This window comes from Lathamus discolor, chromosome 7, assembly GCF_037157495.1.
Source record: "Lathamus discolor isolate bLatDis1 chromosome 7, bLatDis1.hap1, whole genome shotgun sequence".
Taxonomy (NCBI): Eukaryota; Metazoa; Chordata; class Aves; order Psittaciformes; family Psittacidae; genus Lathamus; species Lathamus discolor.
The window spans coordinates 18,055,253-18,080,346 of record NC_088890.1 but is presented as its reverse complement, the minus strand read 5'-3'; the positions used below and the strand labels follow the sequence as shown (position 1 = coordinate 18,080,346).

General features: G+C 38.2%; 1 protein-coding gene across 3 annotated transcripts in view; it reads left to right on the top strand.

The window, feature by feature from the left end:
- Positions 1-7,281: 7,281 nt before the first annotated feature.
- FHIT (fragile histidine triad diadenosine triphosphatase) overlaps positions 7,282-25,094 on the top strand; it is a 570,190-nt gene continuing 552,377 nt past the window's right edge. The window contains exon 1 of one of the 3 annotated variants that reach the window (XM_065687536.1): positions 7,282-7,386. The gene's annotated coding sequence lies outside the window, so the exon portion shown is untranslated. Of the gene's footprint in view, positions 7,387-17,531; positions 17,551-25,094 lie in introns of those variants that run through there. The other 2 variants (XM_065687534.1, XM_065687537.1) reach the window with 2 other exon arrangements.

The following is a 25,094-nucleotide window of genomic DNA, read 5'->3' as shown; positions in this document are numbered from 1 at the left end:
ATTTATGCATTCAAAGGACAAGCTCTAAGTTGGGCCAACAGAACTTGATTAAAACAATAACTGATTTAAATCAGGTTTATGTGATTGAGGAAAGACATCCTTATAAGACATTGTGTCACTGACATATGGAAATGTCATGCAAATTACTGACTGAAAGTAAATTTATAGCTATGAGTAGTTCTTCAACATTAGTCCATCAGCAAATTTAAAATACATTTGAGCAAACCCATTGCTGCTTTTGCTACTTCCAGGGAGATGCTTACAAGAGAAATTTAGAGCATTTTTCTACATAAAACAGAGCTTGTAAATCAAGTGGCAGAATTTTCAGGAGGAAAAGATAATTCGATGCTTATCAAGATGAAACCTTCACATACGGAATCTTAAATTTTATCTAAGTTCTGTAAACCCAAGAGCCATACTCCTTACACAGAGCTTGTGTGTGAAGACTAGAGCTGCTTGCAAAAGAACAAAGATTGTAACAATGCTTACCTAAGCTCCTTTAAGTACTGCCAGTATCTTGTGACTTTTCTGTTTTCTGTTTCTTCCTCCCTAGTAAAGCACAATACATTATAAGTAATATCTCTGGTACATTTTGAAAACATCTCATTTCTTTTGATAAGCCATGTCGTGCCAAGTGCCAAAACAAAAGTAATTTTCCATTGATTTTGCAAAACTTTGATGTATGCCTTTGATAGCATCAAGGTATGAATATTCTTTGCGTTAATATTCCCAATCATTGTTTAACAACTTTTGAAGATAACACATGTGCTGCCCAACCTTTACTTCATTATTTAATTGTTGTAATATGTATTTTAGTTGCTGTGGATCTTCACAAAACTGCCTAGCAGATTTTGAAGGTTAAATGAGTTTTCTGTAGTACATGAGAGCTTCCTTGCTTTCTTTTTTTGTGATAAAGATCCGGTTCTTTTTATATTAGAATGATTTTGGTTCAGGTTTTTGTTGCACCTTTAGTTAAAAAGGCATCATCTACCACTTTTTCAAGCCTTGAAGAACGAATTAAAAAAGACCTCAGATTGAAACCCTTTAGTATTGTTTTCAGAAGGAGTTAATGAACTGTGATCATAAGAGTAAGATAAATACTGAAATCTTTATGTACAAACCTATTTATTTTTCAGCCTTTGACTGATATTCTAGGTATCACCCTCTAACAGTCTCTGAGGGTATTCATCACATGGTATCTTTGGAACAGGCTCTCTGTCCACTCAGGCAAGCAGCATTCTGAGAAAACAGCATGCCCACAGTATATATACTATATATGTATTATACCATTAGTAAAGTCATTTAATAGTATGATTAACTGATAGGCTTTCCCTTAAGCTATCAGTAGTAGCCTTTTTTCATTTTCCTCATTTTTGTATCATTCTTGGAATTATGAAACAGCCTTCTGAGATGTGCTTTCTTCCCACAATTGAAGGCTGACGTGTCAGCTCTTCTTTCTGCATACCACGTTGTTTTTTTACAGTATCAAATTCATCCAGTCCAGATCTTTTGAGGACGGAGCATGGGACACAAACTGGGAGAAAACTAAACCTTCTATGGCTGTAGGCCAGAGTTCCAAATAGGTAACTCTCGTATTTTACAGAACAGGTCAGTTTTTTTCCTGTCTTGTTACCTGCTTTACATATTAGTTCTATAATAAACATATAGAGAAGAGGCAGAAAGCTTACACAGCCACTTTCTTCTTTCTTTTATGTCCATGGGGATGATTTAAACCACATCATCAATCTGTGTTTTCAGGCAAGGGACATTGCGCGAAGTGACAAAACCTGGGGCTGAAAAAGGTCCTAAATGTTCTCAAGGCTGCAAAAAATTAATTTATGAGAAGATTCCTGAATAGCTCACATGCTGCTTTACTTAGTGCAGAGGCTGGGGAGGGGACAAATTCGTATGATGTTCAGTATCTTTATAAATTTACTGGCTACATGTTCAGCATATCAACTCAGAATAGTATATTCCAGTTTTTTATGTGAAGAAACATGCTCCCAAGGTCTTGTCTTTTTTGTTTCCTACAATTCTCAGATTCGAGCTGCTTAAGAAATTTAGGCAAGTATTTGAAATAATCAAGAATAAAACATAAGAAGTTGAAGAAAGGTGAAGGAAACCTGAGTCTGGATACAGCTCTTACAACAATTCTAACACTTTGTGTCCCTTGTGTAAACTGAGTATCTTCAGTTAACAGAAATATTTGTGTAAAAAATACATTAAAGAACTTTCTTGCTCTAGTTTCAAACCACAAAATTGGCATATTTGAAACAGAAGTTTCCCAGTATCAGGAGACAAAGGCTGGTCTTTGCTCATTCCAAGCACATTGTTAACCATCTAAAGAATTACCTAATTTATTTAGTCTGTACTGATTAACTTCATTCTTGATGGAGACAGCTGCTGTCGCATGTGATGACAAATGAGACTCCCTGCTATGCTGCAAAGTTTTCTGACTAAATTGGCTGGTTTCCTACTTGTCTCAATGGCCACAATGAGCAAGCAAAATAACAGATGAAAGAAAGACCCCAAATGAGTTGGAAAAATATTAACAGTTCCTTCAATTTTTCCTTCATCTTTACCAGTTAGCTGAGGGGCTGCTCCTAAAAACTGAATTCAAGTTCTCAAGCTGTGTTGATTTGAAAATTGGTGTTTATATATCTATATTTTTTGTACTGCATGCTATGACATACATCTATGAACCTACATCGATTAACCAGTTTCTTTTTTCAAGAAATGAGTGTTGTTTCAATTATCCTTTTAAAATGTTATTTGTAACATGCTGTAATTATACCTTACACATTTATTTTGTAGTTTCCCATGGAACTGAGAACTGTGCATTGTGTTCAGAAAAGCCAGTTTGTTGTGTTGACTGTATTAAGCACACTGTGAAAGCTTCTCCCTTGCACTCAAAATGTAAATTGGACACAGCTAATTGCATCTACTGCTGGTGATCATATACAGTGAGTGCAGATTTCTGGAGGGAAATGTGCTTATGTTTCTCCTCAAGCTTACATATAAATGTGAGTCCTCCTTCAGATATGCTTTGTTATTGGCAGGGTTAGACTTCATTGCCACTGCTTCTTATGAGAAACAAAAACATTCTGTACTCTACTTGTTGATATGAAACTAGAAATGTTTTATTTTTTTTTCGGTTGAATGTAAAATACTTCTGCTTTCTCTGCAAAATCCACGTACTGAAATCTAAAGTGATGAAACTCCATCCTTAAAGTAAAAGTAATACTATACTCTTGTGCTGTTTGCAGACTCAGTCAAGGGAGAGGTACAACACACAACGTAAAAAGAGGCTGCAGTTCTGTGGTCAGCAGCTGCAGCTGCTGAGGTAGAGAAGGGGAAGGTTCATAAAAGGATGTGGCGCTGTTATTGAAAATACAGAATCATTTGTGGATGCCATGTGGGTGCAGTCATGGGAAATGCACAGGGTGTAAACTCAGCAGACATCTGGTGATGACAAGCTACCAGGGAGGAATTAATGACTGGCTTCACAGAAGGGGCTGTTTTGGTTAGATGCAGTATCATTGTTACTCTGCCAAAAACATGAATACTGTGCCGGTTTTGAGGAAAACAGAAATGACTAATAGCCTTAGAAGAAACAGCCAATTGGCCTTAAAGAAGTAGTTGTTGAGTTAACTAGTAGATAATACATTGTGGCTTAAAGAAAATACTTGGTGAGAGCAAACCTGCATCACAGTAACAATGAAGTAGCCATGAAAGTGAAACCGTATTAATGCCAAAAGCTGTATTAATGTTCCTTAAAATGGTGGTAATCCAGCACAGTGTATGCTCTGCATTCCATCTAAATAAAATCAACAAAAGACAGCTTTAGGATTGAATACTAAAAAAAGGAAAACAATTAAAATTACAAAAGTCCTGTGATGCTGTGTGGTTTTTCTGATGGCTGTGCACTAATGTTTCTCTTCTCACAGATGCTTGAGGATTGTGAATAATACCATTTCCCACAGAAAGAAACACAGTACCTAGCAGAAACAGACCGTAAGAAGAATCATCTTGTTATACGAAGGATGACAAAACTGCAAGATTTGAATCTACTAATACCATTGCTACTTCTTCAGAACTACTGTGTTCCTGCTTCTTGGATACGTAACAAATATGAAGGCAAAAAGGCAGAAGAAAGTTTGTTTGAAAGTACATGCTATGTAACATCACAGTTCTAGGACCTGTGATTTAAGATAAAAATAGTTTCACAGTGGAAACCACAATATTCACTGAAAAATAAACTACAATTCCCATGTATCACAGAGCCAGACAGACTCTCATGTATCACTTTGCAGCTTTTATAAGGACTTAGTGAAACTGTGGGGATGGGAAAGAGAAGATATTAAGGGCTCCTGTTCCTGCTAAGGATTAGAGGGAGGGGGGAAAAATATACATAAAAAAAGAAGTACTATAAAGGTATAACGCAGCTCAGTATAAAACAACAAAGTGAACAGCCCCATTGAACAAACAAGCAGAAGTGAGCTGAAGAATGTTTTCCTGGGATCTCTATCCAGGTTTTCTTCAAAAGGAGATTTCACACTCAGCTGAATGTTAGAAGCAGATTAACTAGAAACACACTTCACTTTTGCTTATGTATTGCATTTGTTTTTCTCTGTTAATAACAGAATATTAAGTCTATTTTTTGGTAAGCAAAGGCTTCTGCTTTAGCAGCAGCCCACCTCTTCATGTGCTTTTTACATAGTTTAGTAGCTGCAAGTATTTAAGCATTATCTCTGGTTACAGACAGCAGTTGCAACATTGGAACTGGAGAATTATGACTAGAGCTATTCTAAGATATTAGGATTTGCAGTTTGCTTTCAACACTGCTGAATAACATTCAGGGTGGGGTTTTTTGTTGGTTTTCTGACATATTTAAGCAGATTTTCTGATGTTCTGCTTTACTTAAGTCTCAATTCTTTTCAGCAGATACTTCAGCGTGTTGTTTGTTTTCACAGTGTCACAAGCCTGTACCTAGGACAACAAAACAGTCTTAAATGTTTATCTTTGTTAGCAGACCTCAAAAGAGGGAATGTTTTTGAATACTGTTTTAAAATGCTGAGTAAACAAGGGACAACACACATAAAAGGATAAATGAGCATATTTTCATCAGGGTGAGATAAGCACATCATCTCACACAGTACCCTTTGATTTGAATGGAGTTCCATCTGCAAATGGCAATAAAAGTGTCTATACAGAAGTCTGACTGTCTTTGCTTTTGCTAGTGTAAAAAGCATGTCATAAGGGAAAAGTAAGATCATTACAGGGTGTGATGGCCAGAAAAATCACGTAACTTAAAGGCAGCAAGGTGATGCAGATGAAGCTGTTCAAGAGACAGGTTTCACTGTCTTCAAATTGGGCCAATTTGCAGAAGCAGTTGCTGCTATTTGTGTGCTATATTATTATACAGATATATATATATATATATATATAAACTTAGTTGAGTAACAGCAATCAGACAGGTAGGAAAACTACCAAATCAGTGCAAGGTGATGAAATCAACGCGTAACTATAATGCCATTAAAGACACTGGGACTTCATGCTAGCATTTCAGGAAGTACAAAACAATCTTTAGAGAGTCAAAATTGACTACGCAGAAATTAGCATTTGCAATGCATGGTAGTTTGAGGGAAAGGTCTGTCTGCCTTTCAGGGTGCAACTGCAGAAGATTATCAGTAAGAAACATACAAAAGTGACACTGATAGCAAAACACTTCACTTGTACCAGGTAAGGGGATTGTACATACTCTATGTGCTTTCGTAAACAGAATGAGCACTCTGTATGTTTCTCAGGATCAAGTTGGATATAGGGAGAGCTGCCAGTACTGGATTATCAATCGCATAATCCTGGAAGACACGTGTATGCACTGTCAAAGGGACACATCCGGGGTGGCTTCATAGGCAACTGACATAAGGGAGCTGTCACTGTGCACTGTCACAGAGGGCTGGCAAAATGGGTAACAGCAGGGGAATCAATGCTGTCACTTCAGCATGGAGTGATTTTGGAGGGATTAGGCAGGGGACTCTGCTGTAAAAGTACAGATACCAAGGTATTATCCATGGCAGTGGCATCTTGGCTCTTTGTTGGCATTAAGTAATAATGACACTTAATACCACATTCACGGGTTGGTGACAACAATGTCTTCAATGTGAAAGTACAGGACAAGGTATGCTATTTGTGGTATTGGTCACTATTTGTAGCAGTGATCATTAATGGAGCAATAAGAAGAGTGCCTTGCACTAATTTTTGGTGGTATGGCTCCAGCCAATACATCAAAACTGTCTTCCATTTTATTTCCCTTAGAATACAAAATAAAGTTCAAGGTATGGGTTTGAGCCCAGCATACACGATTGAGTGAAGCACTGTTGTAATAGTAGTGTTCAACAACTTCATTCATCTATGATGGATATACATAAGGAAGCTCCGTAAGAGAACATTCTTAAACACCAGACTGGCAATGAACTCTCTTACAAACCGAAGGCCCACCAAAAACCTGTCTTTCTACTCTTAAGACCTTGTCTTAACTAAAAAAAAAACCCAAAAAAACCCCTCAAAAAACCCAAACCAGAACTAAATCAAGCTACTAACCATGCTTTTCTCCTTTAGGAATAATGTGGAGGGAGAAATACCTGATGGCAGCTCATCACAGTGTGCACTGCTCAGGAAGGTGCCCAAAGCTCCATGGGGCTGTGTTTGAGTCTAGAAATGGACAGAGCTAACTGCCCCTGTCTGTGCTGGACTATTCAACAGGAACGTTACCTGCATTGAGGCAGGGGGTGATAAACCCCATCACTGCATAGAAACTAAAAATCAAAACGACATGAAAGGAAAATTGATGGTACTGCTGCAACTCTTGACTCCAGTGAAGGGCAAAAAGAGATACCTCGGGCAACAGCACAAAAGCGGGATATGCTCTGTGGTACTACTTTCCCTGCTTACACCAGTGTGGCCTACTTGTACTGCTGACCCAAGGGTGGCAGCGACACAACTTGTGGGACGCTTCCCTGTCCATTACCTTTGTACACCCAGGCACTGATCTAAAAGCGCCTCAGCAGAGCCACAGACACTCCCCTCACCTCCTCAGCTGAGGCTTGTCTCTTAAAGGCTGTGACCCAAGGCGGGCTGAGGGGCGGTTTTACGCACGAAAGGCACCTGAACGAGCAACCCACGCACAGTCCCGACTGAAGCGCAGGGAGATGAGCGGGCCGGGCACGCACGCCCGCGACACGCCTCCTTCACAGGAGGGCAGGAGTTCGGCCCGCCCCGCCGCCATTGCTTAAGGGCCGAGCCGTCCTCCTTCCCCTCTCTCGTGTGGGGGCCGCAGCCCAGCCCTTTCCGCCGGCGTGACGCATGCGCGTTAGGAGAGGGAGTGTAAGTCTCCATTTTGCGTTGTTGTCCGCCCCCGTTTTCTTGCCCGCTTTCTGGCGAGGAGGCGGTCGCGGAGCGGGGCGGGCCGTGGTGTGCTCCCGTCCGTGCTGCTCGGCGCGGCTGCCGTGCTGCCCTGCATAGCGCTGGCGCCGCCGCGCCGTGCTTTTCCTCCTGCTGGGTGTTGGAAAGCTGTTCTAGGAGCGCTACACGCTGATCCACGTGTTTAATGCATTGGGATCGCCTGGCCATCTCCCTGCGCTTGGGCTTGCGTTTGACTGTGCGGACTGCGTGTCCGCGGTGGTGGTTTTCCGTCTCTGCCACACGGCGTTACCTTGCGCACCTCGGTGGTGCGTGGGGAAGATGGGGAGCCCGCTCCCCGCACAGAAGTGCGGGGCATTAAAGCGCGTTAATTCACATTCGTGCGCCAGCAAAACGAAAGCAGCCCCAGCAACGGGCTGCCTGTGTTAGGATCACAGAGACTCGGGCCGATTCATTGACCTGAAATTGCATGTAAGGTAGTTAACACTTAAAATCACTTCAGGCGCTTTGCACACTTTGTCCCAGTGATTGATTTGGTGCCCTTATTTCCTAAAGCATTTTAGCTGGACCTGGGTAGACTGGGGGCAACCCCATACACGTGTAGCTGTATTTTTCTAACGGTAGCATGTGTCCGAGGAGCAAATTAATTCTGTAGGTTCGTAGTCACTAAAGAAATAAGTAAAATCAAGATGGAAATACAACAAAGTAGTCCCGTCATTGTCTCTAGGCTAGAAGTGAAAGCGGGAGCTCGGTTGTCCAGGGGAAAGCTGTTTGGAGATTAAAAGCAGCTGAGGGTTTAACATTATTTTGATGGGGTTTAATGTAATTAAAAGTTAAAACATTCTTAAAAAGAGGGAAATGTGAGGTTCAGTTTAAAGAATAATTGCATCGAACATGTAATTTGTAAGCAGTTTTCCGAGTAATTAATTGTTCAATGTTGGTGATTCAAATAAGACATTCCGGAGCATGTGCTAAGATCTTGGCTGCTTAGTCTGAAATTGAATCCCTGAAATGTCTAATGGAAAAATGGCATTAAATACTTTGCCTTTTTCCTTAGGCCAAGATATCTCTTATCTCCAGTAAATAGTAGGCCTCCTGATTTCATAACCTGCTTTCATATTTCCCTTCAAATGTTTTTTTAGATACTCTGAGTAGTATTAAATCTTTGAATGACAGCAGAGGAACCCTTCCAGTCTTCAAAAGTTACATTCAATGGGCTGAAATTTTGCACACACGCTCTGCTTTTTCCTGTTTTGCATAGCGCAGTGTGTGCTGCTGAAAGCTGGATTTAGTTCACTTGTCAGTTCTGCCACTTAAGATGAAACCTGTAGCTGTATTTCTTTCAGCTTGTTTATGCTTTTCCCATTGTCAAGATGTTTGGGCAGAAACATTGCTAGTTTCAGTCAATGTGAGCGGTTCTGTTTCTCTAAATCTCTTCAAAATATGCTGTTAATAGTAATGCTAATTTAATTGGTATTATGGACTTGGGAAAACTTAAAAGAATTAATGCAGCAATATGTGAAAGCTGTGGAGTCTACTTGGTTTTGTTTGGTGTTTTAGTTGAGTCTGTTTCTTTTTTAGATGTTTGTGTTCAGGGTGTTACAATTTTATCTTAATTGTGGTTTATGTCGCAGTCTGAATGCAATGAGAAGATTTCGTTAAACTGAGGCTGTAGTAATAGTGAAATATTTTGGTTTATTAGCTTTTGCTTTGTAGGTTTTCAGTTTCCGTTGACTTTACTAATAAGTTAATATTTTTACATGTTGGGGCAATAGGAAGATAAAGAAATGATATTGGAAACAAAGGCTTGGGTCAACTCACATAACTGAGTGTTGAGCATGGGATTACCTACTCGCCTTGCATATTCCAACTTTGTATGTACTTCATAGGATTTGACTTCTTGTAGTTAGTGTGTAATCCTCTCATATTCATTTTGTCATCTGTCACAGGAATCCCTTTGTGAATTTGCGGTAAATAGAATGACTCAATTTTATACAAAAAATTCTTTCTTCTCCAGTGTCTGCAGCTTTGTCAGTTACGTTTTTTTACATAAGTTCATGTATTTATAACTGTCAATTTCAGCAAAAGGTAAAAATATTGCTACTTTTCAACCTTGGCAACTGATTTGTGACTAGGATGTAGTTAATGTGTATATAAACAACTTCAGGCAAGTTAGTAATGTTTGCTGCAGAGGCCCAGATCTTCATCTTTGAAGTCTGCAAGAAAATTGTTCACTTCTAAAGCTCAAGTTCTAATATTAGAATGAGTTGAAATTCAAGTTGGTGTTATATAGGCAGTACTTTATTTTCGTGCATTGAGATTAATTGTTTTTAAGTGGAACTTAAATTGACCAGTATCATCCATATTTTTTCCTTTTTTTCTTTCTAGTAATAGCTTAAATGTCTTGTTTGCCTTCCTATAGTTACATTTTTTGCACTTATATTTAAGTTATTCTTCCAGGGCTTATATTTTGCGCTTATATTTAAGTTATTTTTCCAGGGCTAAATGTTTTTGTCACTCTATTTCCATAAGCTGTAGGGGAAGAGATGCTTTAAAGAAGGTCTTAATAAATTACGTTCATTCTTCTTGTCTTTCTCTGCTATACCAGTAATTTATCAACTAAAGCCATCAGACATGTTAGGCACAGTGTGTTCTTTATTCATCCTTGTAGTTTATAACTCATGCTTTCTGAGTGCAGCATTAAAATGTGTGTGTAATTGGATTTTTGCCTTTTTTTTTTTTTTATAAAACTAAGGCCTAACCACATCTGGATTTTGCTTATTTGGTGATAAAATGCCTGCTGGCTTCCTTTGGGTGGTTGAGTCTGCATGAGGGAAATATGATTGACCCTGAAGCTACATGGTAATTCTGAATATTGTCATAAATACTCAATGATAGTACCTGAAGTCCTTCACTTCTGAGTGTTTTTAAGTCAAGTTATCTCATTATAGAATATCATGCACACAAAGTGACAATAAAACAGCGTTATATGAAAAGTAGCTTCATAATTTTCAGCATTTAGAAAGCTTTACTAATAAAAATGGAACTTCTGTTATTTGAACTTGATTCCCATGTATGTTTGGTTGTGTCTATGAACTGGATCTAGTCCTGTTTCTGACTAACCCATCACTTGCTATGTGGATACAGTCTTTTTGGTGAGTATGCAGTTAAAATTTGCTTGTTCTCTCAAAAGCCAGCGACTCAGCTGTCGGAAGAGCTTGTGCAGCAGTCCTTGATTAAGCCCTGCCCCTCATGTAAACTTAAAAGACTGTTATTTGTATTCCTTCAAGGAACAGATTGAAGAGTTCTGGCTAAAAAGAGCCCTGCTCAACAGGTGCTTAGGTTGTGAGAAGGAATCCCATACTATAAAGTGTCCCAAAATGTGGGTTCAGCAGAGTGTGATCCCTCAGGGAGATGTATCAGACTGGGAGGACTGAGATTGCCTTCCGAGCAAGGTACATGGATAGGTTCCAGGGTTACAGAGTGAAAAAGGGAATGGGTTTGAGTGCACTGACTTGGTTATCAAGAAAAATACCATCCACCCTGAAAAGTTGATATTGTTGACATAAGAAATCCTGTGGCTAGACAGCACAATGTATTGAAGGTTGATTTTTCTATTTTTCATGTTTCTCTTGCCTTCAGGTGAAGTACAGGAGGTTGACATGGCAAATTTCATGAGTACTTTCATGTATATGCAGTTTTACTTAAATTTTTCTTTGCTATTGTTGTGATATTCCATCAGAAGTGGTTATCCTTGTGCTGAATTTCAAGGATTGGGACAGTAATCAGATGATAGCTACATTTTAATAGAATTACTGTCTATACTCAGTCAGAGAATTTGCTTTGATAGGCAAATGGAACGTTAAGGGATCATCCTTAATTCTTAGTCGGGTTAAACTGTAGCTTGAGGTGGTATTGAAGAGGAGCTTGATCAGCATAGCGATTACTCCAGTACAGGAAAACCAGCATTCTGGAAGCACATCTTGCAGTAATCGGGTTGTTATAATTGTGGGCAGTATGTTACTGACATCTCTAAGGAAATGCTTTGTTGACTGGACTCCTTTTTACTGCAGTAATTAGAATTTCTTTTTCCTCTTGTCTTATTTTTTGTATATGGAGTGGTGTTACAGACCAAGTAGAGTTCAAAAAAGCAAGTTTTCATAATGAACAGACCAAACAGCTAACACCGCTTTTGAACTTCATTTTCCTTTGTTGTGGTTTCTTTGTTCAGGTCAGCTGCTGTAGTGGACTTTCCTGCTCCTCTTTGCTTTTCCAGATCTTTTCAAGATGGCTTCTGCCAGTTACTCTGTTTTAGCTGTTAATCTGTTAATAAAAATAATATAATGAGTCACTGAACTAATAAGATGTACACTATTTCACAGTGGGCTTGAATTTGAAATAGCTCTTAAGTAGCATTCATGTGTTACTATTTTTCTAAGGGATCACTACAATGCAGTGCTGCTGAATTTTTTCATTTTCTGCAGTCAGTATTTTGTTCTTTTTAATGATGGTCCTGATTCTTACTAATTCCTTATGTTTTACTTGTATATAAAATTAATGATTTTTTTTTTTTTAGGTACTCATGATCTTTTGCATCTCAATGAATCAAACCCAGTAGTTTCATTACATGCTTATTTAATATACAGTAGCCAAGCAAGCAAGCTGACAGTCTTTAGATCCTGATGTGAGCGGACTTTGAAATTACACTTGCAGAGAAATGTGCATCTCCTTTTTATTTCTTGTACTGGGACATCTCCTAATGATTTCAGGCTTTCAATTTATTTTTAGTGCGTGTTGGGTTATTAAATATTTAAGAATTATATGGTTGTGATGAATGCTATTTTAGAATAGCAGAATTTTATTCATTGTGGAGAAGTTTTCAGGTCAAATTTGGGTTTAAAATATTCAATTTCATAAGGAGATGAGGGAAGGTCAGAAGGGAGCTTACCTACATCCAAAGTTTATAAGTCTTTTCAGTCATATGTTTTGATTAGGCAGATATTTTGCTGAGGAGACTGTGTAGTTTTGGCTAAAATGTGATTAGATTCAAGTATCTTTGAAAAAACAAAATACAGACAAGCGTGAATTGAATGAAGAGCTAGTAGCTTGCATGATATTTCAATAGAAAAGTTACAACCTTGGACTTCAGCCTCACTACAGTGTTCTTAATGTTTCTCGAAATCCTTGTCAAAATACTGTGCCAGTCATCTGTTGCTGCGTGCAGGTTATCAACTAATATTTTTTGGTTCAGTTATCATGTGTAAGAGTAGTCATTTCCCTGTAACAAACTTTGCCTATTAGTATTTATATAGTAGGTATTATAAAATATTTATATTTATTAAATAAATTATTACAGATGTGTTTATTCTGAGTTGTCACACTAAGTACAGAGTTGGAAAAGGAAAAATATGCCTGGCAGTTGGACTGTAGTGGTTAGACTCTTCAGTATGGGATGGTAAGTAGCTTCTGGTCTGTAACTTCATAACAGAAATCAGGATTAGTTTTTGCAGTTCATATGTAAGAGGATAGTAGGTGCAGGACTTGAAACAGGAGGGATTGAGCAGTGGTTGGATGTTCATGCAACAGTGCAAAGAATCGTACTGTGATTTTCATTTTGAACTCGGGATATAATTTGTGGTACTCTGATGTTAGACCACACAGTACCTTTTAATATAGATATTTTTATGGGAGTAGTCAAATGAAAAGAGCTTTCTTGGGAATGATAAGGAAATGTTGCTGAGTCTGTGGTTGCCAGACCAAATGCGTTGCTGCTGTGGTAGTAGCATCCTGAAGGATAAAGCCATACAGGCAAAGTGACTGTCAGTTTCAAAGCTGTGCTAGCATGGATTGTGTCCATGCAGAAACCACTGCAGAAATGTTCAAAGGTAGGCAAGATGGCTCAGTACTGGGAGTGCTTTTGTGAGAAAAATACAGGAGGTTTTGTTATGAGCAAGCTATAGGCAGAGCAGAAAGACTGTAAGGCATGGGGTTCCAGAGTGTGAGCCCCAGCCAAGGGAGTTTGCGGTCGGTGATAGGAACATCTGTATACAGATAAAGAGTTTTTTAGGTAACTGCAAGGCTTGAATGCATGCACCAGAAACAAAGTTCAGAAGTTCATTTGTGAGGAAGACTTGGAGCCTTCCTCCCCATGACTACCAGAGACGCTCTGAGAACCATCAGAGGGGAGGGGTTTCGGTTTTTGGAAAATGTAAATCATTTCTCAGAGGAAGGCTGGCATAGTCAAGAGGCAAAACCTAGAAAGGTATATAAACTGTGAATATCTGTTGAGTGTGGTTACTCATCTGTCCATGGATGATACACCCAGCATGCTGCTATTAAAGGGCTCTTTGCTTCACAATTTCCATCTGTAAAATTTTGATTGCTGAGCAGGTTTCTCGCACTTGTAGTTGTTAGACTTGCTATGTTGATGTAAGAAATACTGAGCTGGTGCTTGAGCCTGGATACAATGGTTTGTCTAGAGATACTTGTGCAACTGTTGAAGTGAGAAATTCAGTTTCCTAACTTTATGCTGTGTAGGCACTACTGATTTTTTTTTTTTTTTTTTTTAAGGACAGTCTTACAAGATTCAACCACTGCAAAAAAATGGGATTTACTAATGGAAGCTTTCAATCCTTGTTTTTATTTATTTAGTTTTTAATAGCATAACCAGCTCAGAGAAATCCAGATCAAGCAACCTGTCTCAGCTGCTGATTTACTTTCCTATGTGTAACACATTTGTTACCCTTGTAAAGCTGTTTCTGGGTCGTATGGTGAATTAGACTAATGGAGACATCTGAGCAGATTGACTATACGAAACCAGGTTGTTTTCAACCTTGACAAACTTGAAGTGTTCGTTGCTCCAATTGATTGTACAGCCTACAGACAGTTGCTCACACAAGCTTATGCAGGATGTGGAGAGAGAAGTGGGAGCTGCTTTACGTGGAAGAATTGCTAGCCTTACCATGCAGGAGATAGTGCTTGGAAACATTGGTATCTGAGAGTGTGCTACTGCACTGCTTCAGAGGATGAGTGCTGTTTTATCAGTGTCTTGTCCCAACTGAGGTGGAAAGGAGCAATTCCTAATCAGCCTTTTCACACTAGCCATGTTGGCGCAAATGCTCCCATAAATTCAACAGGTTTGTTTAAATCAGGGAGTCCAATCCAAGGTGCACTAGGTGATCATTGGATTTCTCTGCTGAAAGGTGGCTGCGGCTTCTTACTCTTAATGGTAGTGGGATGCTATGATCAATTTTAGAGATAAGCTGAATGCTGTAATTCCTTTGATGCTACTTGCAGAGTTTGAGCCAATACAGGCACTGCATCAAACTGGATTTATTCAGTATTAGTATGAAACTGGGATGTGGCTATGTTGTAATGGATCAGCAGCTGAGTTGCATTATTGTTTACAGCAGTACCGCCATAACAATATTGTACAGAAGTTCAGCACAAGTTTATTTTATTAGTGTGTATTAGCAACAGGTTAAACAAATTATTCATTGACCTGCACTGTTAGTGGACCAACAGTTTTTCGTAGGTATGCTGAATAATTTTTCCCTATATACCCCTATAGCAGCCAGCACAGTGTATGTTTTAAATTAAAGTTAAAAAAATAAATAACTGAAATAAACATTTACTTAAAGCATTTTGCTGGAAATACATGTGATGAGTACTTGGTGTTCCTAGGTGAAATTTCTTACTTTAAACTTTGCTGACAGTTTAGGAGAACTTCCTGTGAAGTTGAGTGAAGCCTCCAGTGATGTCTTGTCTCTGCCCTGGTTTAAGATGGGTGTTGAAGCTTAACAGATGGTGCCGTTCTTGTTGTTTCCTATTGAAAACCATGACACATGTAATTGCCAATTCTGATTTTTAAGGAGGTTAGGAAAAAAACTGTAAAAGCTGTAGTTGAGAAAAGAGAAAAGCAACGTTTAGCTAATAGTCAGGTCAAGGCTGGGGTTTTTTCAGTCTGAATGCTGATAAATGAGAACAAAAAAAAAAAAACCTTTGAAAAATGAAGAGCAGGTTTTGACTGAATGAGCTTTTCCTGGAAGTGCAGTGCAACAGAGCATTGTGTCTCTATGTCTTTTTATAGAGACATTGTTTTTCCTTTAATGATGTGATCGAGCTGTCATCTTTCTCCTGAACTAAGGAGCATTCCATATGAGTTTTCTTAAGTGGAAGCTGTAGTAATTAGTGGTACATGTAGGCTTCCTTCTACCCCTGACAAAACAAAACTGGAATTTACCTTACAGCAGAGTGATAACTTCTCATTCATATTAATAAGTTGTAATGCAATAATATAGTCATAAGTTACTTCAGTATTTACTTAAAACTTTTCAGCTCATTCTGAGTGATTTTTGGTGCCTGGAAATTGGGTCTTACTCAAGTTTGAATTTCTCTACTGTTCTTTTCCAAGTGCTAGGTCCTGTATGACTGTTTGCAAGATCAGAATGCTTCGGTTGTCAGACTGTAAGTGTTTCTACACAGCGGTCAGCTCTCTGCTGAGCAATCCTGATAAGCTGAGTGAGTTAAACATCTTATTAGGAAAAGATGAGGCTGTCAGATAGCTGTGGCAAAAGGCAACTCTAGGATGAAATCTGCTATGAGTAAAGGAGAGAAAGACCAAAACAGTCAGGCAGAAGAGGAATGTGGCTGTTGCCATAATGTAAAAGGGTTGGCTGGCCTACAAGAAATTTATATGACGAATCAGTGACACGGAAATGGATTGCTGTTTGGGAAAACAGTCGTGTTCGTGATCCTACTTTAACATGTGTTGGCTGTCAGCAGTGCTTGTTTTCAAATGATTTATAAACTCTGTTCTGTTGCTTATTGTCTCAGAAGCTATGTCAAATGTTATGATACTTGCTGTTGATGATCTGAGTGTAGATAAGGTGACCAAATTCTGACTCTAGAAACACATTTAGCTCACCTTGCTGCTCATACATACTACAAGGTGAGTGGTGGTTCTACAAAGAAGCAGCCAATGTGTAAAATGGATTTGTGAGCTGTGTATAGTTACAAATTTATGAAGATAAGACTATGTACTACATAATTCCTTTTTGGCTGTTCCAAGTGGTTTGTTAAACTGAACATTTCACTGTAAATGCCAGGAAATTAAGCTTTAAAACAAACTAGGCTAGAAGTGATTTGAACTAGTGTTGTTAATGTGCATTATGTGACAAAACAGTGTTCTCCTATTGCATCCCTCAAATAGAGATTAGGGTAAATACTAAATTAACAAGTATCTGTTCTGCCCAGCCAAACTTCAGCAGTTTAGAAGACTCTTTAGTTAGCTGCATTTTATTCTCATGCAGATTTTTACCACTTGCACGGAATCCCATTGTCACTCTCAGTGTGGAAGGTCTAATCTGATGGAGGTTCTCAATTTAAACAGGGTTTTTAGCTCTCCATGATAATTCTTCTCATTTCCTCAGGCACATGTTGCAGTAGACTGGTTTGTAGCTTGTATAAAGTATAAGGTTTCTTTGGTTTTGCTTTTTTTTGGTTGTTTTTTTTTTTTTTTTCCCCTAGGTGTTTCAAGCAATGGTCAGCTTGAAGATACGGTCAGCTGTTTTCAGCTAAGGCTAATTTCTGTGTAGTTCTGGAAACTTCTATTCCTTGTTAACTAGAGATTGTCAGTAGTCAGCACTGCTTGTCACATTACTTAAGCCTCAAGTCTTGATCTTATTTTTGCTCATGATGTCTGAAAATATATGGCAACATAACTGAGAGGCCGACTGTACAAGTGGTGGTTGAGGAGGCAACTACTGGCCACTCCTGCAAAGCCCTATTTTTAAAATGTTTGTGTGACTTTATTTTAGGTGTCAGCTCTACTCAACTGTCAGAAACTTGAGCAACTGGCAGAAAGGGCTTTTCTGTGCAGTGCTGAATTGTGCAGCTTTAGCTGGATCCTGTGGGAATAGAATTTCACAGCAGTCTTTCCTGAACGTCAGACTTCCAGGGCTCTTGGCTATTTAAAAAAAAATAAATTTGAAGATGCTTTTAGTTTGATAAAATGTTGGTGTTTTTTCTTCCTTAAGCACTTCTGTCGTCTTTGTGTGTTCCTACATGGAAACTGAGACAGACCAGCATTGTGCAAATCTGATTAAAATCATCTGTGCTGCTTCAAAGGTCAGGTGCACTCAGTGAATTTGCTTTCAAATTATTTTGTTTATTCTGTATGCATGCATCTTGAGCTCTATAAAGGTCAGGAGAGGAGATTCAGTTTGGAATTTGAAGAAGCTGGGTTTTTACTGCTGGTAGCCCCTGTTAGTTTCATTTGAACTAATAAAAATTGGTTTCCTTTGTTGTTTATTTCCTGTCAATTTTATTTCTCTTGTGAAGCTCATTTGTAACTATATGAGATCCGTTTGAAAATAAAACAGTATTAGTAATGCATTTTATTTTTTGATAGATTTTATGAGATCTTAAAAATCAAGTACTGTTTGTACAAATTAGGCAGTAGCCTTGGCTTTGGTTTCTTGACTTAATTTATGTGACAGAGTAACATTTTCCTAGCTAGAATAATGTATTTAAATGATTCACAGTATTTGACTGTCTCTTGCAACAAATGGTTTCATAAAATAGGCGTGGTGGTGTAATCCCTTGGAATTTTTAAGTCCTATTAATGTTCAAGTTGAACATTGAACCACAGAAGGATTTGTGTGTCAGTGAAGCATAACTAATTGCAGTTTTCAGTCACAGAACCAATGACAATGAGTAAGGAAGTAGGCTGCTGTTAAGGAAGTAGGCTGCTGTTAAATACAAGAGACTGCATCTGTAAAGTGCCTTTTTGCTCCTAAAAAGGGCTGTTGCCTAAGTCCCCCCTTGCATTGTAGTAAGAAATATTTTTGTTGATGTATTTAAATAACTCATAGCAATAAAGAGCAGATGATATTTCACTTAAACCCGAGTACCCTTCTCAACGCTTACATTCACTTGGGAAGTCTTGAGCTGTTTAACCAAATGAGATTTTTCTGACAAAACTGTTCTGACATTCTTCTCTGACTTTAGGAGTTGAAATCTGAATGAGGCAGAACATGCTTATTGCACAACCGTAACAAAACTGTTTTAGTGCACATTTTATGGAAAGTATGGACATACTTTGCAGTTACGTGAAAGGCTTCGAAATTGTTCTGGGTCTCTTTTCATGGGTAGAAGGATATAAACCTCACCTAGGAAACTGTGGCTGTTTCAGTAGTAATAGATGCCTGTAGAGCACCAGTCTTCCTTGCTGAAGATTAGTATATATTTGATCAATGGTTGCTTCAGTTTGTCTGAACGTAACCGAGCTTCGATATTAATAACAGATTGGTCATGTAGGTTTCTTCCTAGTTTAAACAATTATTTTAGTAAATAGGGTATTTGGCTAGGCTGGTTGACTCTAACTTTATGTGGTGAGCTGCTGATGGCTGGGTAGATGGCTTTGAAAGACGCAAGCGTAGTGAGGACTGGACTGGTCATGTGGCTGCTTGTGGGAGTTTTGCCAAGATGCTGCTACTGCTTTGAGGCTCTTATTTTTCATGCCTGCTTCTTACTAATTAGTATAATTTGTAAGCTTCCCTCCAGTGATTCATTGTTGTTAGGAGCAGGCACTGTCACTTCACTTTACCTAAGCGTTTTCGGTGAGAGAGATTTCTGCGTTGGCTTTTCCTTGTTTGAATCCTAGTCCATTAAATAGCTGTAGTGTTTTATACCTGTTGTGATACGTATCTTTCCCAGTGCTGCAACTGAAGCATAAAAACTTGGGATGTTTAGGATATTCAAAGTATGCCTTAAAATGCAGGTGTGCTATACCACAAAATATACGAAACAATTAAACGTATTTGATTTACTTGGAACAATTCCTATTACAGTTTTACCCTGTTGTTCTCTTTCCTAGGTATCAGGAAAAAAAGTCAGTCCTAGTATTGTGTCACTGACGCTTTTCATGTCATGTGAATTCTGAGTGCCTTTTTTATAAAAGACTTTATTTTTTATATAGCTGGGATAAAATCTCCTTGTGATGTATGCTGTCATGATGCGTCTCCAAGCAGTGAGTTTGAGTGTCAGAATTAAAGACTGAGTATCAGTACCTCAATGTAGACTTGCATTAGGTCAGGTGCAGAGAGGAATTGTAAGGGAGGAAAGGTAGAGAGAGGAAATATTGATCTTTAGAGGAAGATTAATAATACTTACCTTGAGAGTAATATATAAGGCCTGATGTTGCACATCATGGATGATTATCCACAGCATCTGGCTTGTATTAATACTTTGGATACTACTTAAAGCTTCTAAAATTACTTCCTTATTTCCTCAGAATTGTAATGTAGAACTTAATTCATATTAATATCTATAGCTTTACAGATAAACATAGATACCAGTCAAGATCTTGTAAGCTTTGCTAGATATAAAAACCTCTATTGAAATGTTTGGTTTGGGTGGGTTCTAATGCTATTAGTCACAAAGCATCCTGTGAGATGTGCTGGGGGTCCTTGAATTAAGGATTCTTTGAACTGTTTTGCTATTTAATACTAAGATGAAAGCAACAGCTTTCTCTGTGTATAGCCATTTTGTGTATGGGTGTGTAGGCAAATGTTGTGGTCTCTGGTTGCTGTAGTGGGCACCTTATAATGATGTACTTTCGTGCTTTTGCACATTTATTGTAGTGTCATTATGTCGTGGTTTAAGCCCAGGCCATAAATCAAGAACCACACTGGCTACTCCCCCACACCCTTTCTTCCCCCTGCTCCTGGAGGGATGGAAAGGAGAATCGAAAGAAAGTAACTCTCACAGGTTAAGAACACTTTAATAACTGAGGTATAATACAAATCACTACTGTGACTACCAATAATAATAATAATGATAAAGGAAATAACAAGTGAAGAGAATACAGCACCTCACCAATTGCCGACTGATAATACGCAGCCCCCAGCAGTGCACTTGCCCTTCCAGGTAACTGCCCCCAGTTTATATGGTGGGCATGACGTGCTGTGGTATGGAATACCTCTTTGGTCAGTTTGGGTCAGGTGTCCTGTCTCTGCTTCCTCCCGACTTCCCCTCCTCCCTGGCAGAGCATGAGACTCAGGAAGTCCTTGGTCAGAGTAAACATTACTGAGTAGCAACTAAAAACATCCGTGTTACAAGTGCTTTTCCTAGGCCGAAAGTAAAAAACGCAGCACTGCACCAGCTGCTAAGAAGGAGAAAAAATGACTGCTGCTGCTGCTGAACCCAGGATACATTAGGAAGCTTGTAATGGATATTTCTCTTGTGGTGTAAGAGTTGATTCCTAGATAGAATGCTCTAATGGATGGTTTCAAATTGGTGTTAATTAAATAATATGAAAAATTATTTGATCTTTAAGTTGGAAATACCAGTGAAAGCCCAAAATGTGAGAGCTATAATAGACACATAAGTCACCTGGTTTAGTAAGAGCAGTTGAGGATCAAACCAGATGCCAGAGAAGCAGATGAGAACGTGTGGCATTGACTTGATTAGCATTGAGGTTTGTGCCTAGTAAACTTCTTTAACCAAAATGGTATTCAGCAGAATACCTCTTGGGGTTGCTTGTAGAACTAAGAGTTGCTGGAGCTAACTTCATAGGTGCTTCTGAAGTAGCAATATTTCTTGGAAAGTTATTGTATATTTTAATTACCTTTGTGTGGTAAGATAGGATTGCGTTGCCTAAGTTACTCCTAGTGTTAATCGGTGTTTTGAATTGGGAAATGGCAAGTCTTGATAGTGTAGAAGAAGCCTCAGTGAGCAGTGGATGCTTAACCTGAAACTGTCTGTTAGCATGTTCTGATGGGTTGGCTCAGCCTGGAAGCTTACCTTTGTTCCCCTTGGTGCTTCTAACTGATGCAGTGGATGTACTGCAGGTACATTTTGTGGCATATACTGGTACACTCTTTACTATCAGCTTCTTGTGGTTGTGTACTGCAAACAGTGGAAGCTAAACAAGAAAACTAATGCTTTCTTACCTGCAGAGAAGACAAGTGACAAGGTGTTCATACACATTGTTGTGCGTGCACCTGAGAGGTGGAATATCAGTGGCTGGTGGTGTCTTCTGGCAACAGCAATGCTGCATTTGTGCTTATAAATTTGTGAAGCTGCAGTATTGTGGCTGTGTTTTTTTTGCTTCAGAGATACTCCATCATAAGCATAAATAATGTATGTAAAACATTAAGTAAATGATGCTGACTATGAGCATTAATAATTCTGTCCATGTATGTTATGTGTTTATGCTGTTTTCCATTTTAGGGTTCTGTGCCCATAATTGAATTAAGTTACGCATTTGTTGAGTTCCACTTTGTTTTGGAGTATGTAGCCTGTGTCTTCAGGCAGTTTGAGGAAAAAGCTGGAGAATACAAAGCATAAAGCATTGTTAGTATAGATGAACTTAAATCAGGAAAAAATCTGATAACTTTGTTTAAATAGCTGCCTATAAATGTGTAAGATTCTCATTAGTCAAACATCAGAAGACTAATGAATATTAATAAATGAGATCAAAGACATATAGAAATCAAAGCAAGTAAACAACAATTATTTTTAAGAATTATATAAGTGTAACTGCACAGAAATACAAATCTGAACAGCTTCATGGGAAGTTCTTTTGAAAACATTTCTTTTTCTGCAAATCGTTATGTTGAACCAGAAAGGCAGTTACATAATGCAAACAAGCCAGAAATTATATACATCGAAACCTCAAATATGCAGTGTTTTGAATCCAGTATATAGAAATAACTAGAAATTCAACTGTGGAATCTAATAGGCTAGGGATCAGAGCCTGGCCAGGGCCCATGGTTTGAGCTGGGCTCTGTCTGCCAGCACAAGTTGGTAAATATTAAGAAGGAGATTACTTCTGGATGTCTCAGACTTCTGGTGCTTCCTTTTACAGTTTTGGTGCTTTTGGACAAAAGTTACCTGTGCTGAAACATGCACAGTGCAATTCTGTTGAAGAAAATAACCTCATATGTTATGAGTACAGATTCTTATGATTGAATGTCAGAGTAAGATCAGAACTATCCTCATCCTAATACCTGCTTTTCCAGATGTTATCTGGATCCACCCTGTAGCATGATCTGTGTACCACAGCTATTTAAACAGAACTGTGCATGTTAGTTGTATTGTGTGGAGTATTTCATTATCACTGCGTAGTGCAAGGGAATTTTCCAAGATTTAAGGAAACAATTGGATTAGATTAAGTGTTAATTTTCAGTTCTCTTGAAGTGTCAACTATCACTCAAATAGTAATTCTGTTCCACTAAAATAATTTCTGTATGAGATGATGATTTAAACCAAATAACATGCCTAGGCATAAATCAGGGTGCCTTTTAATTTTTATTTCTGCAATCAAAAAAATCTGTATGATTTTTTTTTTCTCTAAAATTCTATTAGGATATTAATCCATTTAATCCACAAAGATCACAGTGGAAATATTACTCCAAAGGTACAGATCCCCTGGTGCAGCACAGAAGAGTTCTGTTCATAAAGTACCTAATCCCTATGGGCAATAGTGATGTTATTTGACAGTTTGTGATTCCTGTGAACTTTAATGGCAATGTAGGGCTCACAAGAGGATTCTTCAAATACTGTCAAAGTAACAGTTCCATTTTGAACCTAGGTATAAAACTAATGGTATCTAACAGCTTTTAGTGTCACTGAATCAATTTCCTCAAGTAGAAAGAAGGGTTGACATTCTGTTTTAAAGTGACCGTATATTTGACCCAGTTGTGCTATCCTGGTGTCATTGCAGTTGTGTCTCACTGCTGTAGACTCTTGGAGGCTGACAAGCGGAACAAGTTGCTTTAGCTCACAGCTCATCTGTCACACTGAGCAGCTTGCACATTTCTATTACCTCAATGAAATGTGGAGAGAGTACTTCTCCCCATTCTCTACCTATCAACACAGTCAGCAACCTGCTTATACCCGTGTTAACAGAGGGAAATGAAATGCTAAGAAAAATAGAGAATAAAACAAGTATTTCTAGAGATGCAAATGTAAGCTACATTTAAGAACAAAAAGCTTTGTGGTTTAAAAAATGAAATGATGCCAAGGAACTAGATGAGAGGCTTTGGATTGCATGGAAGGTTAATTTCCAAAGAAGGTTTGCAGTTACCTGATCTGAAAAGAAAGATGAAAAGCTTTTAGCTGTATATTTAAGATCCAATACTAAGAACAGTTCCGTAGTTCAGTAGGGCAGTGGCAGGAGGCATCTCAGTTTCCATTGTGAGCACTTTCTTAGCATTTAAAATGTTCAAACCTGTATGGAGATTTCATTATTTTTTTCCCAAATAGTGCAGCTGGGATTGCCATCATTTCAGCACTTTTTACAGTTCCGTGATGAGGGCAGTGGGTTTGTGCAAGGTGCTGTTTGAAGTTCATATGTGGCTGGCTTGACTGATTTACTCATGCAGTGACTGATTTTTACTTGTGGTTTTGAGAGTATTCGTAGAAGCAGCACAAAACATAAGGCTTAATAAATGTTGATTAGAGGTGTTTCCCCATGTCAAGCATAGGAGGAAGTTTTTGGAACACTTTATGTCTTATGTTTAAAATGCTTTTACTAGAGTAGCATTATCAAAGTACAGTAGCTGACAAATTGTCTTACCTAGCTTAAAATATAAGGCTCCATTGAGGGTTATTGAATCAGCCGTTATAGGAACTATGGAAAGTACTTAACATTTCAGTTTGTATTCATTTGAATTTGGCTATTAAACTTTGATGGAAATTCCATTTCACCAAATATTTCAGTTTACAGTCATACGACGTTTAACTCTTACTTTAGTAAATTTTGAACAAAAATTGTTTCACTGATCCTGGCTTTTATGTTGTAGCTGCTTCATGTATTTTTAAAAATGTTTGTTGGTTCTAAATGAAAGATACTTGTTTTTTTCCTTAAAGTACTGACTGACTTTTCTGACTGTCCCTTTTTCCTGTGTGAACACTGAGGGTAAATTACATAACTTTAAATATTGTTACAAAATTTGCCTGATTTAGAACCACTTTACAACTCTCTAATATAAAAATAGTAGTAGTAGCAACTGACGGAAGTTAAATCCTTTGGGGAAAATAATTATGGGTTGACTTTTTAAATGCGTTCAACTGAGGTGTAATAGTTAAGACAGGAAGTACTTAGGAATTTTTCCTAGTCATTGCAGGTCTTAGAATAATGAAGTGATTCTTGTATAGACACAATATTAGTAATACAACTTTCTGCTTTGCTTTCGTATTCTCCTGAATTAAAGCACTGTTCTTCCTAGTGCATGTGAAAACATGTCATTCCTCAGTACCTGTAATTTTGGTAACTGCAACAAGAATGTGCACATTCATGGTAAGCTGCAAGATTGTGACTTTTTAAAGAGGAGGTGTGCATCCTTATGGTTTTTATATTTTTTAGATGCTGCTGTGAATTTCGTGTTGTTTGTTCACATTGACTTGCATCCAATTAGATGTGCATTTGGGTGATATTTAAAACCAATTTGACTGCAACACTGAGTAAGTCTAATTTTAATATGGAAAAATAATCTTGCTATATTGGCATGGATTTGTTCTGTTGCTATTTAAAGACAATTAGTTTTCTTTGGGCTGTTCTGAAAACTGGCTGTATGAGGTAGTGTTGGTACTGGATATAGTATTTACAGACCCAGGGTGTAACTAGTTTTTAGTTATATTACTGTGGAATTGTCTTACAACTC